Below are 18162 nucleotides of genomic sequence, written 5' to 3' on the forward strand. Positions count from 1 at the left end.
TGAAGTCATTGCATTTGGAAACAAAGATGAAGTTCTCAAGGCGAATGCATACCTTGATACTAGGGGTCAAACAACTAAAAATCAAGTCAAGAATCTTGGTGTGATTTTGGAGTCAGACCTTAGTTTCAGTAGTCACGTCAAAGTGGTAACTAAATCAGCATACTATCATCTCAAAAACATCACAAGAATTAGATGTTTTGTTTCCAGTCAAGACTTGGAGAAACTTGTTCATGCCTTTATCACCAGCAGGGTGGGCTATTGTAATGGTCTCCGCACCGGCCTTCCCAAGAAGACCATTAGACAGCTGCAGCTCATCCAGAACGCTGCTGCCAGGATTCTGACTAGAACCAGAAAATCTGAGCATATTACACCAGTCCTCAGGTCCTTACACTGGCTTCCAGTTATATTTAGGATTGATTTTAAAGTACTTTTACTCGTTTATAAATCACTCAATGGCCTATGACCTATATACATAGCGGATATGCTCGCTGAATATAAACCTAACAGAGGACAGCCGGCACCCGATATCACATCACCAGGTCCAGCATCATGCATTGCACTGAGGGACCAACCTGGACTTCTTATGACCAACTGTAGGACTCACACCCAGAAGGTGTACGTCCGACTCGACCCCCGAAATGTCTACTGGACACATTATCCCCGGGCAGCTGCACACTACAGTTGGGCAGGTGCCCAATGGACTGAGAATACCCTCGCTCACGCAGAAGCTGATATCAAACACATGCTCTCTCAGTTGCAGAAAATGACTCTCACTCAAGCAGAGCTAAGCGGACATAACAGGCGTGACAAACGATTCCTAGGGGCCTTGCTCATTAATAATATAACAATATTATTAATTAAATTAAATTATGTTAGTTCGAATAATTAACATAATTAAATTAAATTAATAATATTGTTATATTATTAATTTAATTAAATTATGTTAATTATTCGAAATAACAGTTGACATTCTACGTTATCCACCTATCTACCCTGAGGCAACATGTAAGGGAGATCCAGACTGAGATGTCCCAGCTGAGAGAACAACTCACACTACAGGGCCAAACCCTGTATTTTAGCAATCTAAACCAATGCAAGTAACCGCTTACAATTATTTAGATGCGTGTTTAAGTTTCAGCCCCTTTTTAAGGTGATTTTTGATTCTTTGATGATTTTCAAAGGTTGTGGTTAAGTGATGTGAAATACTGCCATTCTTTTTCTTTCCTCTCTCTTTTCCTTACTTTGTTTCATTCTGTATATATATGTGTTTTGCTTAGTTATATGTTAGACATAGTTTCATTTATTAAATCCCTTATGTTCACAACTGATTGTCTGTTTGCTGCTCACAATTTGAAGTCAATGAATGTTTGAGCCCTTGCTACATTTGCTAAATTACTGCTAGCACTGTATAAAGAAGGAAAAATTATTCTTCCCTGGCCAGGATTGGTATTGATACTGGCCTTCAGTAATAAAAAAATATGTAATTAAACAAATATAAAAAAATATACTGTCTTTATGTTGTTTGTACATTGATTTGAAGATTGAATGTGAAATTATTGCACCATAAAAGTATATTTAAAAACTTTAATGTTAGGTGGGATTAATTTCAGAAAAATGTGCGATTAATTAGTTTTTTTAATCAAATGACAGCACTAATTTATAGTGTGTGTGTATATATATATATATATATATATATATATATATCAAGCTGTACACTCACTACTTTACATTGTGGCAAAGTGTCATTTCTTCAGTGTTGTCACATGAAAAAATATTATAAAATATTTACAAAAATGTGAGGGGTGTATTCACTTCTGTGAGATACTGTATATATATATATATATATATACACACACACACACAGACACCAGTGTTAGGCAGTAACTAGTTACTAGTAACTTAGTTACTGTAATAATATTACTTTTTTACATTAACTAGTAGTAACTAATTACTAATAAGGTTTCAGTTATAATATTACAGTTACCATCCATAAAACAGCTTAGTTACATGCCTCAACCCCGCTGATTTAAAATCCAACAATCAAATAATTCCTAGATTTATTTTCATAATTTTCACGACTCGCACATGCATGTGATGTCCCCAGTGCAGCAGGCAAGCTTGGAATAAGGAAAAGCTTACATTCAGCAGATAGAAATACTGCATTATATTGATTTTGTCAGGAAAAATGATGATCTGAACACTGTTGTGTAAATTGTGGCCTTACTTTACTCTGGCATTACATCCCACCCACATTCCTCTGATCAGCATGTGGTACATTATATTACAATAATTAAAAATCTTTTTGGAAAATGAATTTCTTACAAACTTATGTGATTTGATCAAATACATAATGAAATATAATGGTACGTATATGGGTAATGGAGAAATTACAATTAGCTTCAAACTACACATGCCAATTAATGAGATTAATACAACACTTCTACTTGAATGTCACTATCAATCACTATTGAGTGTTTGTAATAACTTCTGACTGCGATCCAATGTGGATTTTGGTCAAATGATGAGGCAGAAATATGTTGTTCGCAACATTCTAGAAGCATTTTATGTGGAAGATACACAGTTACAACTTCTGTGGGGCTTGAAGAAAAATTAATGTAACTAGTAATGTAACTAATTACTGTTGCCAGAAAGTAATAAGTAAAGTAACAATATTAGTGACTAGTAATGAGTAATATATTACATTCTTTGAGTAACTAGCCCAACAATGATACACACATAGAAAGAAGGCCATTAAAATTATACAATTTCTTCTGGGCAAGTCTGAGTGAACTGCGGCGCTATCATGAGTGCGACACTTCTAAATAAGATGTAATATAGGCTAAATAAGACACTTGTTTACAAGATAAACGTTTCAAATTATTTGTAGTCTAACTTATTAATATATCATGGTATAACCATTACTTCAAACAAATGAAAAAAATTAATCGCACGTTTATATTAAATTAACATAGCCTAATCCATAATGAGCCTTAATAGGCTATATTCCATGCTCAAGCTTATGCGTATAAAGTTTTCCACAAAGCACAGGCAAAAGTAGCCTAATGATTATGAAAAAAGGAGACATTTTAATTATTTATTAATTATCTAATGTTTACCTGTCGGCTGCAAGGTGAAATTCAAGGAGCTGACTCTCATATCCATCTCTTGCGCCTTTAGAGAGAATTGTGTTCATACAGATTACATAATCAGGGAGCATTTGCTTTCGTTTTGGATTAGTTAGTTTAAAACAGAGTAGACAATTTCTATCTTTCAGTAGGTAGACCTATATTTCTCATGTATGTGAGGCACCCCAATTTTAAGTTGTTCATTATCATGGGATCCGCAGTAAAATAAATCTTAACAAGTCTACATCCGAGACAGATGCAGTTATAACCTGTAAATTGAAAGTTGGCTTTGTATCGAAGGTTTCAAGTTAACTGCATTAATAACTAGCCTTTATGATCTAAACTTAATCTTTAAAACATTACAGGTGTGACAGCAGGACCTCATAAATTTAACCCTTATAAATACAAAAAATCATCGCTGTGTAAACAAAGTGAGTTTATTTACTTTTCAGACAGGTCTCCATCTCTTTCTACAAAACGCTTACGACATAAATTAAAAAACGGCAGTCTTTGATCTCTTATTTAAAACCATGAAATATAGTCGGATGAAAATGTAATTTTACTTTATGTGCACCCCTCATATGTGGTGGATAAACATAGCGATTTCCTTCAAATTTCTATTAAAGCAGGTTAATGTTGTAAAATACAGACCCAAATGTACAAGTTGCAGAGTTTTATTCTTTTGGTAAAAGCTTTGAAATGTGGGTGGGGTTGCAAAGGTGTGAACCACAATAACCACAGGCGCAATAAAACAGTTGCTTAAATATAAGCTACAGGCTATTAATAAAAGTGGGTTTTGAACTGAATTTTATTTATTTTAACACCCTGTAATTCAAATGTATATTTTATTAAAGAGTACTCCCATGTTCAGTGATGTGCGTCTGTTATTTGGACACATTCTTTACCGAGAGATATGGATATAAGGTCATTTCGAATGCCCACCAACCAACCCCCACCTCCTGACCAGCACATAAAACACCAGCATGTTTGAATGCATTTGTTTCAGATCACCATAAGAAATTTCTGATCATAAAACCTGTTTTGTTTTAATTTTTAAGGTAGTTTTTGTTATAGTATTCTGATTAAAATTAGTAATCAATAAATTATTATTTTAACACTCTGCACGCCTCCCCAGACATGCTCTCGCGCATGAACAGGCAATTTAAGACGATCATATTTCAAAGGAAGCTGGCGCCAATCTATTTCATTTATTGAATCTATGTGTGAGGGAATTTTATTTGGCAAAGGCACTCAGATTGCAAAAAGGTCTGTACCTTAACGCGCATGGCTGAAGCGAATAATTTTGCATCTCCCAACCTCTGGATTAGAGGCTTCAGTGAAAAACATTTGAAACAATGCACCCTTCCCCCTACCTCAAGCCTGTTGAGTGTTGCAGAGCCAGCACTGTTAATCGCTTGACAAAAACTGTCTGCAACAGATACATTGACCACCTTCAGAAGGTTTTGCCAGTTGTGGTATAGCACAACGGAGGCGCTACTGGAATTAAGCAAATTTATTGTAATATTGTAAATTTATTGTAAACTTGCTATTATTTATTAAACCACTTAACAATAATCTGCTGTCTCTTATTTCTAAGCATCACAAAGAATGATAGAACATAGGCTAAACGTCGGCCAACATTGGTTAATAGCAAATATTCAATGTTTTTATTTAAGTTGATATTAGGTATCATTTAAAAATAATCAGTGCCATGTGTGTGTTCCTGTTTAGTTCCTGTTTGTCCTTATTTGGTCCTTCCAGTTCCTTTTCCTATTATTAGTAATCACCTGTTCTTTGCTATTAGTTATCTTCATCACCTGTCTGCCCCTCGTTATCTGCCCTATCTGAGTTCGAGCCCGTTCTGTTCTCCCTTGGCCCGCCCCCCCCCCGATGGTACTGTTACGGTGCGGGATGCACCTTCCGGGAGGGGGGCGATATCTGTCACGTGTGTGTGTTCCTGTTTGTCCTTAATTGCTCCTTCCAGTTCCTTTTCCCATTATTAGTAATCACCTGTTCCTTGTTATTAGTTATCCTCATCACCTGTCTGCCCCTCGTAATCTGCCCTATTTGAGTTCGAGCCCATTCTGTTCTCCCTTGTCTGGAATTGAATGTCAACCCCTCGTCCTACGTGTGAGTTCCTGTCTGTGTGTTCTTTATTTGGAAGAATAAAAGACTGCTTCCTGTTAATCCTCTTCGTCTCCACGCTCCTTCGTCTCCTCTTCTCCGCTACAGTAGGCAACCCGCGACACATATAGAACTACTAGCTCCAAAAGAAAAGTCATGTAACGAATACCAATTAACCAGAAAGCGTTTATAAAAATAGAATCCCAACGTTTGTATTTGTGACAAAAAAATGTTTTCACTCTAAACACTGGGTTAAAAACAACCATAGCTTATTTTTTTTACTACATACATGATATAATGTTTACAGATTAACTTAAATGCTCTAAACTTTTGTAAAATACTCCACACAACCACTTGTTTGCATGATAACTTCCTTTATTTTCCTTTGTCATTTACAGCATTGTTTAGCCTATCGTTTTTAATATGTACAGTAGGCTATACATGCCCCAATTTAAACTTGTTTAACAAACATTATAAGTAAACATTAAACAAAGTAAGAAGTAATTCACGTGTAATGGACCACTCTCTATTATTAGTAATCACCTGTTCTTTGCTATTAGTTATCTTCATCACCTGTCTGCCCCTCGTTATCTGCCCTATCTGAGTTCGAGCCCGTTCTGTTCTCCCTTGTCTGGAATTAAATGTCAACCCCTCGTCCTACGTGTGAGTTCCTGTCTGTGTTCTTTATTTGGAGAAATTAACGTTTCCTGTTAATCCTCTTCGTCTCCACGCTCCTTTGTCTCCTTGTCTCCGTCACAGTAGGCAACCCGTGACAGAATTCCAGACCAGACAATATAGTAAGCAGTGCCCCTTCTCCCCATTTTTTTCCCCATTTTTAAAAGTGTTTTGTTTTTCCTTTTGTTCCTCCCCGCTCACATGGAGGAACGAGCGATGTTAATCGCCATGGCTCAGACGAGCCCCGACCCTGTCAGTTACGCGAGGGAGTTCGTGCCGCTCGCCCTTGCCAGCTCCCTCGAGGGGGAAACCCTCGTGACGCTGTTCCGGATCGGGATTACTTACCATCGCCCCGCAGAGCTCCCAGACACCACCAACCTCTACTGGAAGGAGGCAGTCACCTGGTGTCTGGAGAGCCTCCGATCCAGGACTCCTCCTCCGGCCATTCCTCAGTCAAGCCCGCCGGCCGCGGCTTTCTCCAGCCTGCCGGCCGTTCCGAAGTCTAGCGCACCAACCGCGCCAAAGTCCAGCCTGCCGGCCGCTCCGAAGTCTAGTTCCGAAGTTCCTGTGACAAGCCCGCCGGCCGTTTCTGTGGCAAGCCCGCTGGCCACTCCACAGTCAAGCCCATCAGTCATGGCTCACTCCCGCCCAGAGCTCACTCCAGTGTCGGCTCCAGCCCCAGAGCTCACTCCAGTGCCCGCTCCTCGAAAGCGCCTTGCTGTGCCTGCTCCTCCAGAGCGCCCTCCAGTGCCAGCACCTCGTAAGCGCTACCCAGATCCTTCCGGATCGGGATTACTTACCATCGCCCCGCAGAGCTCCCAGACACCACCAACCTCTACTGGAAGGAGGCAGTCACCTGGTGTCTGGAGAGCCTCCGATCCAGGACTCCTCCTCCGGCCATTCCTCAGTCAAGCCTGCCGGCCGCGGCTTTCTCCAGCCTGCCGGCCGTTCCGAAGTCTAGCGCACCAACCGCGCCAAAGTCCAGCCTGCCGGCCGCTCCGAAGTCTAGTTCCGAAGTTCCTGTGACAAGCCCGCCGGCCGTTTCTGTGGCAAGCCCGCTGGCCACTCCACAGTCAAGCCCATCAGTCATGGCTCACTCCCGCCCAGAGCTCACTCCAGTGTCGGCTCCAGCCCCAGAGCTCACTCCAGTGCCCGCTCCTCGAAAGCGCCTTGCTGTGCCTGCTCCTCCAGAGCGCCCTCCAGTGCCAGCACCTCGTAAGCGCTACCCAGATCCTCCGTTTAGCCCAGGAAGGGCTCCTGATCCCCGGTTGAGCCCTCCCTGTGGCATATCCGCCATGGCCTCCTGAGTCCCCTGCTCCGCCATGGCAACCTGAACTGCCTGATCCGCCATGGCAACCTGAACTGCCTGCTCCGCCATGGTCCCCTGAACTCCCAAATCCGCACTGGAGGCTCTCCTGGTCTCTGCCCTTTTCCTGTCCTGCATTTACAGCATTGTTTAGCCTATCGTTTTTAATATGTACAGTAGGCTATACATGCCCCAATTTAAACTTGTTTAACAAACATTATAAGTAAACATTAAACAAAGTAAGAAGTAATTCACGTGTAATGGACCACTCTCTGTTATTCTGTTTCCACCGTAACGGCGCTGGTTAGTGTTCGGTGGGGAAAGAACTGCTCCCTCTCCGGAAGAAGACGTAAAACTACCCAAACATTGGGCTGTTGTTATGTCTTACCCAGGAGATGGGTAACACAAAAACTACCCAAACACTGAAAAAATAACCCATTGGGATTTTTTTTTAAAAACAAACAAAAAAAAAAGTTTTTTTTGGTATTTTTTTTGTCATTTCAATTCTATTGTTTTAGCTAAATCGGTAAATAATGGGAACGAAATAATACAGCGTATACTCATGTTTAAACTAAAATGAAAGGAGACCATTACAAATGCTCAACAATTTAAAAAAAAAATCTAAAGTGTAGTAGGCTACTGAGTATGACTATTAAGCACAGGCTCACAGTCTTGACATTTATGCTGCTTAAATTCGTTGCAATTAACAAACGCACTTATGTTAATAAAAACTACATTTGCTTCTTTGAATATATATAATTTTAACTACATGTTTCTCTTAGATTATCTGCCAACTGCAACCCTCAAATATAGTGCTTTGAAAAAGCAAAGCTGACTGCTACTCGCGAAAATGCGTTTTCATACATTTGTCGAAGTCTGTGGTTAAAGCACCACTCAGTGGTCACTAGCTGCAAATGCACTTTGCAGACGCGGCGGCGGCACCTGCGGCTGTATAAAGCACATTCTGGTTGGCAACCTACTGTAAGTTATTTTGTTCCTTATTCTAGCCATTTTATCTTGTTAGTCACTGAAGACTGAAAATTGGTGGAAGGCCAGAGGTTGAATATAAAGAATTAAGGAAATTTGCAGTCTATTGTACACAGGGCTTCAGCAACAAGTTTTTTTTACAAAAACCTTAATGTGTAAATTTATATTAAATGCAATTTGTTGAACTTAAGAGTGATTTTTTTTGACACCTTAAGAGGGACTTTTAATCCGTCTTTATATGTACTTTCATAATTGCTTCTATTTCCTTTGTATATGGTTAAAGTGTACTGCTGAATGTATTGACAAGCTATTAATGTGAACTAAAATATGCTTTAATTTTACATTTACACTATAATACAATTAAAAAATATATTTGTAATTATTTTTTTCCTAATAATGAAGTTGCAATTTAGTATATTTAAAATGTATTTTAACAATCTATTAAACTGTATTTTAATTAAGCACACTATAATGTATTTTAATAAGTAGTCTGATTAAAATTAAATTTAACAGAATTTAAAAAACATTTGTGTCATTTACAACACTATAAACATGATTTTTGTCCTAATTTAGCACAATTTAATAATGAAAATAATAATAATAATACATACATACACTTTACAGATATTAATTCTGAAGTATAGAGTAGTAATAAATATGCAATTTAAAGGATATTATTCAACATCTACTTTAATCATCATTTGATTATACTCAATTCTGTTACATGCATTTTATGTTAAATTGTCATATAAATGCTTTATAATAGGTTACATTTCATACACCTGTAATTGTTTATTATGTACTGACCAACACCATTACAGACATTTAACCAAGTTGTACTGGAGTATACTATATAAGCAAGTGTATTGAAAGTTAGAAGAAAAATACATTTCAAGTGCATTAATGTACACATTATATGTTAAAAACCATTAAAATACATTAACAACTGTAGTTTTGGACAACATACTTTAGTTGAAATTAAAAATTATTTAGTATATTAGTCAATACATCAGCATAAGCATAGTCTTTTAAAGCACTACAGAAACAATTATTTAAAATATACGTTTAAGTAAAACTTAATTACACATTATTACAAAGTGCATTTTTGAAAAGTGCACTCATTACGTGTATTAAAAAACAGTCATGAGAGTGTACACTCTGATAACACTTCATCTTGCAGCATTGAACTGCATGCTGCATGCTTGTCTTTTTCTCATATGACTTTGTAACTAATTTCCCTGTAAATCCTATTTGTGAATCCAGAAATGGATGAAATAGAAAGGTCTAATATGTTTTGTTAAAAGTAGGTTATTCTCCAGGTTGTTGAAGCTACCAAATCAACAGCAAATAAATTACCATTATATTAAATGTTAGAGAAACAATAATCACAATAGAATCATGTCAACAGCCCTACAGTTAGACTATAAACTGAAGCATTCCACTGAATAGTCATCACTGTAGTATACTACAGAAATGTAGTAATGCTAAAAACAAATAAAAAATTGTAAATAGGCTCGTTGATGCCTCATTTCAACTGGTATTTGCAGCTGAGCACTAGCACACACAAGCACCTTAGAATCAAAGGCAATATGAGGACATAGTCTAGTCACAAAGTTCCTATTATTGTGTGACCTATGATTTTACTGTTTGTTAGACTGGAATAAACTCGTTCATAATTCGCGGCAGGAAGAATATAAAATAGTTGTTAAAATGCAAATTGCTGAAAATATATGGCATCTGAAAATATTTCCACAGTTATTCTGCCATAACTGCATTCCTACTACATTCCATGCAGTATTATTTGGATACTAACAAAATATTTGGATACTTTACAAAAATTATACAATAACAATTACAATTGTATTTTAATTCCATATCAAAATGTTATTTATTTTAAATATCACAAGCCTATCAGTCAAAACATTTCACAAAATTAAGTTTATGTTTCAAAATATGAAGCAATATATATACAATGTTCAAAAGGGAGACAAAAGGATACTGAGGACACTGTCTAGTTGTAAAACTGTGTGGATTGTGTTTTTATGTTAATATGATGGAACTACACCAGTGGTTAATTTGGTAGGATGCCTGTGTAAACTTGAAAAGAACTGACTTCATACCTCCATGAAAAATCTACTTAATACCACATGGTTAAAAATAATTTAAAAAGTGGTTCAGAAAAATGATGGCAGTTCTTAAAGTCTTTTAAAGTTCATTAAAATGTGCACACAAAATAATTCCTGTGCTCACAATATCTAACATTAAAATACTTCTGAGGGAAATTTACCTTTGCAATCATATTTGTCGACATTGTCAGTTGGCTTACTTGGGGCATCATGTTGAATTCTTTTTTTAGTTAGTTTACAGTCTGTCTACTTGTCATTTTGACTTACAGCAGCAAGCATTTCTTCAGCATTTCTTCAGATATTGGTTGTTCTATATGAGATCATGAGCGGCCTGAAGGTGTAGTTGTCCTGAGCCTGAGCGAGAGGTGACATCTCACATGAATATTCCTCATGACCCAGCTTTTAGCCCTAGGTAAAATGGCAAACAAGGCCAGCATTTCAGATATTTCTCCACCCACCATTAACACATTAACACCATTAAATGATCATGTGGTGCCTTGAAAGAGAAAAATCTCAAAAACAGCAGTCTCAGAGCACATCTTGCTTGTTTGTTTGGACGTATGGTTTAGGGCTGTTTGCAGACACTCACATGCCATATGAGTCATGTCATATGTTTGAGAGTTCTGTTTTAGTATTTTTATTCTATTAGACAGTGTATCTAATTTTATTCTAGTAGATAGTGTGATAAATTCACAGATAAAAAAGATAGATAAAATGACAATAAAACAAAAGACAATTATATGTCAGTATGGTGTTGATGACACATTCATTAACTTTAATTTTGTAGGACTAAACTAAGTAGGTTAACAGTCACCTTGGACAAATGAGTAATGCATAAACTGACTACTGTAAGGTGACCAAGCAAGTTGGGATTATGAGTTTGGCTTCTGTCTTTATTTCACTGCCAGAGCCACATAATGCAGCACACCACCTGCTTACAAAACTGACAGAAGATGATGTTGAAGCGTATTAAAATTAATTTGAATTAAGTGCTAATAGAGAGAAGTGGAAATAAAAGGAATGACCCCAAACTATAGCTTAATTTCAGTAAAGAGCTTTTTCTTCTCTTCCAACAATGTCATTGGGCAACTAATAATGATCTGAACAAAGATATCCTCAGCCGCGTCATTGTTATGCTGCACAGTAGTTCTCCTCCTAGTCGCTGGAACCCATCAGGCTGCAACATAGCTCACATGCCTGGTGTTTTTTATCCACCTAATAAGGATGCATTTCCTTGCCACAAGTAGCAATTTATAGCCTTCTGCATCAAGTGTCAGTGACATTGCCTGTCTTTTAGATGGGAGCCCCAAAAGAAAGAGACCAGGATTCGTTTTAAATTTTATCTTAAGAATGTTGCTAATTTCATAAGCAATAAAGTTCCAGAATCTCCATATGAACTTGCACCTCCAAAAACAATGAAATTATGTCCCCAACTCTGTATGGCACTTAACACAAAGAGCCGGTATAGAAGGATCAATTTTATTCATTAAAACTGGCGTTATATGTAATCTATGTAATATCTTATATTGAGTCTCTCTAAGCCGGTTACAAGTAAAAGTGGATCTAACACCTTTCATAGCTTCCTGCCAGTCATCGTCTATATAAACATTACACAGGTCTTCCTCCCATTTACGAGCCACTGTGTTCAGAGGCATTAGAGTATATAAAAAAAGAATATCTAGAAATCTAGAAATAAAATGAGCAGCATCAGTTGTGTTGATGAGTAAACTCTCCGAACAGCTAAGTGCTAATGAATCACTTTCTTTTTTTCTTTGAAATAACAATGCCGAATATGCAGATAACCAAAGTAATGTTGATTTGGAAGATCAAACTTCTGTCGTAATTGTTGGAAGGACGTTAGAGAGCCATCCTGGAATAGGTGTCCTAGTATACGAATCCCCTTCATGTGCCATGCTTTAAAGAGTGGTGAACCTATACCAGGAACAAAATCCTGATTCAAATAAATTGGATTCAACAAACATAGTTTCACCTCTCCCAAAGAACTTGGAGATCTGTTGCCAAACTTTAATAGAACTATAAAGTATTGGATTTTTCCTCATGGTCTCATCATACTTATAGGGACAAGCAAACAGGCTCCAGACAGAGAGTGGGGAGTAGGCCCTGGAATCCACACTAGGAATGTCTAGAATTGGTTGATTACGAATTGGTTGAGCATATCACAGAAGATTTAATTCATGAAGTTTTGGATGATGGATGGTGAATTTGAAAGGACATATGGCATAACCAGGTACTCGTAGTGGCCAGGTGGTGTTATGAATGCAGTTTTCCATTCGTCTCCTCTTCGAATGCAGATTAGATTGTAGGCACTGCGTAGATCGAGTTTCGTGAAGATCAGGACACCACGGAGCTCCTCCAACAAGGCTGGCACCAGAGGGAGTGGATAGGAAATTTGATGGTTTGGGAGTTGAGTGCTCGATAGTCGATACAAGGGCGTAGGCCTCCATCCTTCTTCGCCACAAAGAAGAAACTGGATGCTGCAGGAGAAGTGGAAGGACGGATGTAATGCCTCCTTGATGTACTCCTCCATAGCAGCGCGCTCCGGGATCGAAAGGGGATAGACATGTCCCTTAGTTAATTTGGCCTCAGGCAGCAGGTCAATCACACAGTCCCATGGCCGATGACATGGAAGATGGGTTGCCGCGACCTTGCTGAACATGTCCTGGAATGCCCTGTAGGCGGCTGGAATGTGGACTGAGCTTTGTGAAGCTGGGCTCTCAATAGTGGTAGAGCAGAGCAGTATGGACAGCTTAGCTCGGCCTGGAAGAGAGAGATCTGCTAAACATGTCCTGAAACAGGCTTCACTCCACCGAAGTATTTCCCCGGCGTTCCAGTGGATGTCAGGATGATGTTTAGCCAGCCAGGGACACCCCAGGGCGATATCTACTGTAGCCTCCTCCAGCACCAGGAACGAAATCTGTTCAGCATGGAAGTTTCCGATATGAAGAGTGACTTCCGGGGTGCGATGGCACACCAACCCCTTGCTCAGCGGTTTTCCTTGAATATTGGAGATTTGGTAGATGGTGGAATTACGGTGTCAAGGGAGCTTGATTTGAGTGAGACTGATGGAGGAGATTAAATTTCCTGAAGCACCCAAATCCACCAAGACATTGACTGGAAAATAGAGTGGTTCATGTACATTAGAAGGGCATCAATGTGAGGCCTACTTGAGACATCAAGATGAATATGGACCGTACTCACCACTGAGCATGTGGGGCGAATAGGGCAGGAGGGCAGAAGGTGCTCCTGGGACGCACAGTACATACAGAGCCCTTGGGTGACTCTGCGAGCCCGTTCCGTGGTTGATAGATGATAATGGTTAGTTTGCATCGGCTTGGGTGCTGGAGGAGCATTGTTCGGTGAGGCGGTAGCGGATGAGGAATCCTTGGTGTGACAAGCGGTTAGATGTTGGGAGATGTGCAGCGATTTTTGCAGAAAGCCGTCTAGACCCACGGTGTCTTCATAGATGGATATTTGCTGTCTGATTGAAGGGTTTAGACCACGTCGAAAGGCTGATAGAAGGGCCGTTTCGTTCCATCCACTGCTTGCCGCGAGGGTATGGAATCGAACTGTAGAATCATGGATGGACATATTCGCTTGTCGTAGTCGGAAGAGCTCATTGTGCACAGAGACCGCCGAGGTAGTTTTGCCAAACACCTCGCGGAAATGATCCATGAAGGCATCATAGGAGCGCAATAGTGGACTGCGTGAATTCCAGAGAGCTTGATGAATGCGATCTTCGCTCGATCATTCACAAACTGATGGGGTTGTAATTCAAAGTATAGTGAACACTAGAGCAGAAAACTGCTGCAGGCGGCCGCCTCACCGGAGTAGGTCACGGGTTTGGCCATGGGACATGCAGAGGCCAATGGCATGACGGGAGGAGGCTGAAATCCCGTGGTAACTAGGATTTACACAAGCTTCAGTCTGGATCCAGAACACCTGAGAAGAGATGATGCAACCCCTCAGAGGACCTCAGATGATGCCAACCCTGAAACAACTTACAGAACTACCACATTTTGCTATAAGTTTGATTGCATCATATAATAATTGCTGTTAATATTATTCATCGTTTGTTTTATTACGTCTTAAAATGATTTTTCCGTACTGCTGGTTCGTCTGGTCAGAGGAGAACTGGCCCCCCGACTGAGCCTGGTTTCTCCCAAGGTTTTTTCTCCATTCTGTCACCGATGGAGTTTTGGTTCTTTGCCGCTGTCGCCTCTGGCTTGCTTAGTTGGGGACACTTCATTTCCAGCGATATCGTTGACATGATTGCAAAGATATTATTTAAACTGAGCTGGATGTTGACATCACTGAATTCAATGATGAACTGTCTTTAACTGAAAAATTAGTGTTTACTATTGTCATTTTGCATTATTGACACTATTTTCTTAATTAATGCTGTTCAGTTGCTTTGACACAATCTGTATTGTTAAAAGCGCTATATAAATAAAGGTGACTTGACTTGACTTGAAGGGATTCACGGAGTGCTTGAACCAGTTCGGTGAAGGGATCTGGGGTGAGTGGTCTCTGTGCTTCCATAGCAAGCTTCAATCCGTAAATTTTCACTTCTGTTTTGATGGAGTGGTCTTCTGCCACGGCTGGATAGAGAGGCATACACAGGAAGAACGATTCAGAGCTTTTTGTTTTACACAAACTGAAGGAGAGCTTTTAAAACTGAAACATAACTTTAGCTCTTGAAACAGAAGTGTAACAGCCCTTATCTTAATCCTCTTTAGGAAGATCCAGCAAGACGGCGGGAGACACGGCGATCCAGATCGATGTGGAGAGGCATGAGGTAAAGTATGCAACTTTGAGACCAGTGGCTGGTATGGCTGGTGAATCTGTGACAAGGACACAGATCATAGTAAGACCTAAACCACTCCCAAATGAGTCTGGCATGGCAAGCCCAGTTGTAATATAAAATGTTTGGCATAGCTAATCCACCTAACTCCACTGGCATCTGCAGAGATTGCTTTTTGCCATTTGCCATTCCATATAAATCTAGAAAAAGCGCTTTCCAGCTGAGCAGAGATTTTCCTGCTTAACCATAGGGGTAACATCTGAAGAGGGTACAATAATCGAGGGAGAATATTCATCTTGATTAAAATTATTCTACCCAGCACTGAGAGAGGAAGAGCTTGCCAGCGGTTTAAATGCATATGCATAACAGTTTAACAGTATGAATAATCGGGGCGTAGAGGCGTAATTGGGTTTCTATAATTTATTCAAATCAGTTGACACATTAATCCAGATTTCGACCATTTAAAGGGGAAATTAATTAAAGATTCAGTATTAAAATTACCTAATGGTAATGCTTCTGATTTACTAAAGTTAATGTTGTACCCTGAGATTAAGCTAAATTAATCAAAATATGATAATGTTGCTGGTATAGATAATTCAGGTTATGATAAAAACAACAGGATATCGTCTGCACACAATGCAATTTTGTGCTCACCCCCCCTCATTAATATACCCTTTATATCTTTATTCTGTCTAATAGCCTCTGCTAGAGGTTCTAGAGCCAGCGCAAACAAGAGAGGGCTCAGCGGACAGCCCTGTCTGGTGCCCCTAGCAAGTGGGAAAGGATCTGACCGTAGACCATTAGTAATAATACAGGACATAGGGGAATGGTAGATAGTTTGAATCCATTTTAGAAATTCACCCTCTATACCAAATCTCTGCAAAGCCTCAAACAGGTAGTCCCACTCTACCCTGTCAAAAGCTTTCTCTGCATCTAAAGATACAGAGATCGCCTCACAGTGCTGTTGGTTGGTATACTGTATAATATTAAAGAGTCTCCTTATATTTGTGATAGAAAAACGCGTCTGAATAAAGCCCATCTGATCTGGGTTTATAAGGTTGGGAAGAACCACCTCGAGTCTTCTGGCCAGCAGCTTAGAGAGTATCTTGGCATCAACCCCAATTAAGCTAATGGGTCTATATGAGCTCCAAAAATCTGGCGATTTATTCTTTTTAAGAATTAAGGAAATATTTGCCAAGTTTAAAGTGGGCGGAAGCTGACAATTTTTAAATGAATCTGCAAACATTTCAGTAAGTGATCCTACTATTTCTTTTCCCATTTTTAAATAGAATTCTGGGCAAAAAACATCTGGCCTGGGGGCCTTCCCTCCCCTTAAAGAGTTTAAAGAGTAAAGAACTTCCTCTTCTGTGATTGGCCTACAAAGGTCCGCTTGTTCTTTCGCTGTGAGAGAGGGGAGTCTAACGCTATTAAGAAAAAAGTTCATCCTTTGCTCTATCGAGTGACATTCTGATGAGTAAAGATTTTGATAATATTCTTTCATAATTTTATTAATGTATTTGTTTTCAAACCTAAGAGCCCCAGAGGTATCCCTTAAGGATGAGATTACATTAGTCTCTGTCCTCCCCCTAGCCAGCCACGCAAAAAGACAACCAGGCTTATTCCCTGACTCAAAGTCTGTGTCTGGCAAAGAAAAGCGATGATTCAATCTTCTTGGTTAATAGCTGATCTAAAGCCAAACGGGCTGCATTAAGCTGATGGGACACACCTCTGGAAGGTGACAATTTGAAATCGCTCTCCAAAATCTGAATTTTCTTTTCAAGTTCCACTATATTTTTCTTTTTGGCTGAGGTGTAAGATATAATTACACCTCTTAGATAGGCTTTTGCCGACTCCCATAAGACTGACGGAGTGACTTCAGGGGCTTTATTAATTTCAATAAAGATTTTCCACTGTTGTTTGAGGAATTGCATAAATTTAGGACAGCTCAGTAATGAAGGGTTCAGTCGCCACTGTCTATTGTATGGATCTCTATACGGAGGACAAACAGTCATTATAATGGGAGAGTGGTCAGACGAAGTCCTAATACCACTGTTTTGTCCAATAACTCCTGCGATACTAGAAATAGATCAATAAGTGAAAATGTTTGATGGGGCTGAGAGTAAAAAGTATGATATTTCTACCTCATATGAGCTAACCTCCAAACATCAAACAATTCCAGATCCTTGCAAAATTCTAAAAGCCTAAAACTTTTCTTTAGTCTGATACCTCTTAGAGGAGACTGATCTAGACCATGGATGGGTCTAGAATGCCGTTAAAATCCCCACCCATAAGTATGAGAGAGCATGAAAATGAAGAAATGTCAGCCAGTAACTTAGAAAAAAATAGTTATATATACCGTGGGAACGTAGATGCAACCAATCAACACATGCTCCCCATATAGAAAAACTGAAAGGTATACATAGCGACCTTCATTGTCTGTAACTGAATTTTCAAATTTAAAGGAAAGATTTTTATGAAGAAGAATGGCAACTCCCCTACTATTGGACTTATAAGAAGAAAAAAAAAACCTGGCCAACCCAGTTTCTACGCAACTTCATGTGCTGTGTATCAGAGAGGTAGGTTTCTTGTAACAATGCAATCTGACATTTCTGAATTCTGAAAAAAATACATTTTTGCCTTTTTACAACATGGTTAATACCTTTTACTTTAAGGCTAATAAATTTAAGATCACTCATTATCAGATTTGACCAAAATATTGAAATAATCTTAATACTGAAATCCAAGTATGAAGGGGTTTTTGGTTGTTAGAACAGCACAGAGAATGGTCATAATAATGAACACAAAAACACACAAAACAAAACCATAACCACCCCACCCCGTTACCAGAAACGAATAGAAACATAGTTTGATAAACACCTCTCAGTCCCGCAGACAAACTTGAATGCAAAAGTGTGGAGAACGTGAAAAAAATTAACCACATCACACTGAAAGATGGAGTAGAACTCTATCTAACCCCCCCCCCCCCCCCCCCCCCCC

At 39.1% G+C, this 18162-nt stretch overlaps 1 long non-coding RNA gene across 1 annotated transcript in view; it reads right to left on the minus strand.

Annotated features, from left to right (window-relative positions):
* Positions 1-2104: 2104 nt before the first annotated feature.
* The window catches only part of LOC107550122 (uncharacterized), an 18838-nt gene continuing 2780 nt past the window's right edge, over positions 2105-18162 (minus strand). The window contains exons 2-3 of the long non-coding RNA XR_001604629.1: positions 7497-7502; positions 2105-2117 (exon numbers count right to left, since the gene is read on the minus strand). This is a non-coding gene — a long non-coding RNA (uncharacterized lncRNA). The remainder of the gene's footprint in view (positions 2118-7496; positions 7503-18162) is intronic.

This window comes from Sinocyclocheilus grahami, unplaced genomic scaffold, assembly GCF_001515645.1.
Source record: "Sinocyclocheilus grahami isolate Dianchi unplaced genomic scaffold, SAMN03320097.WGS_v1.1 scaffold388.1, whole genome shotgun sequence".
NCBI classification, from domain to species: Eukaryota; Metazoa; Chordata; class Actinopteri; order Cypriniformes; family Cyprinidae; genus Sinocyclocheilus; species Sinocyclocheilus grahami.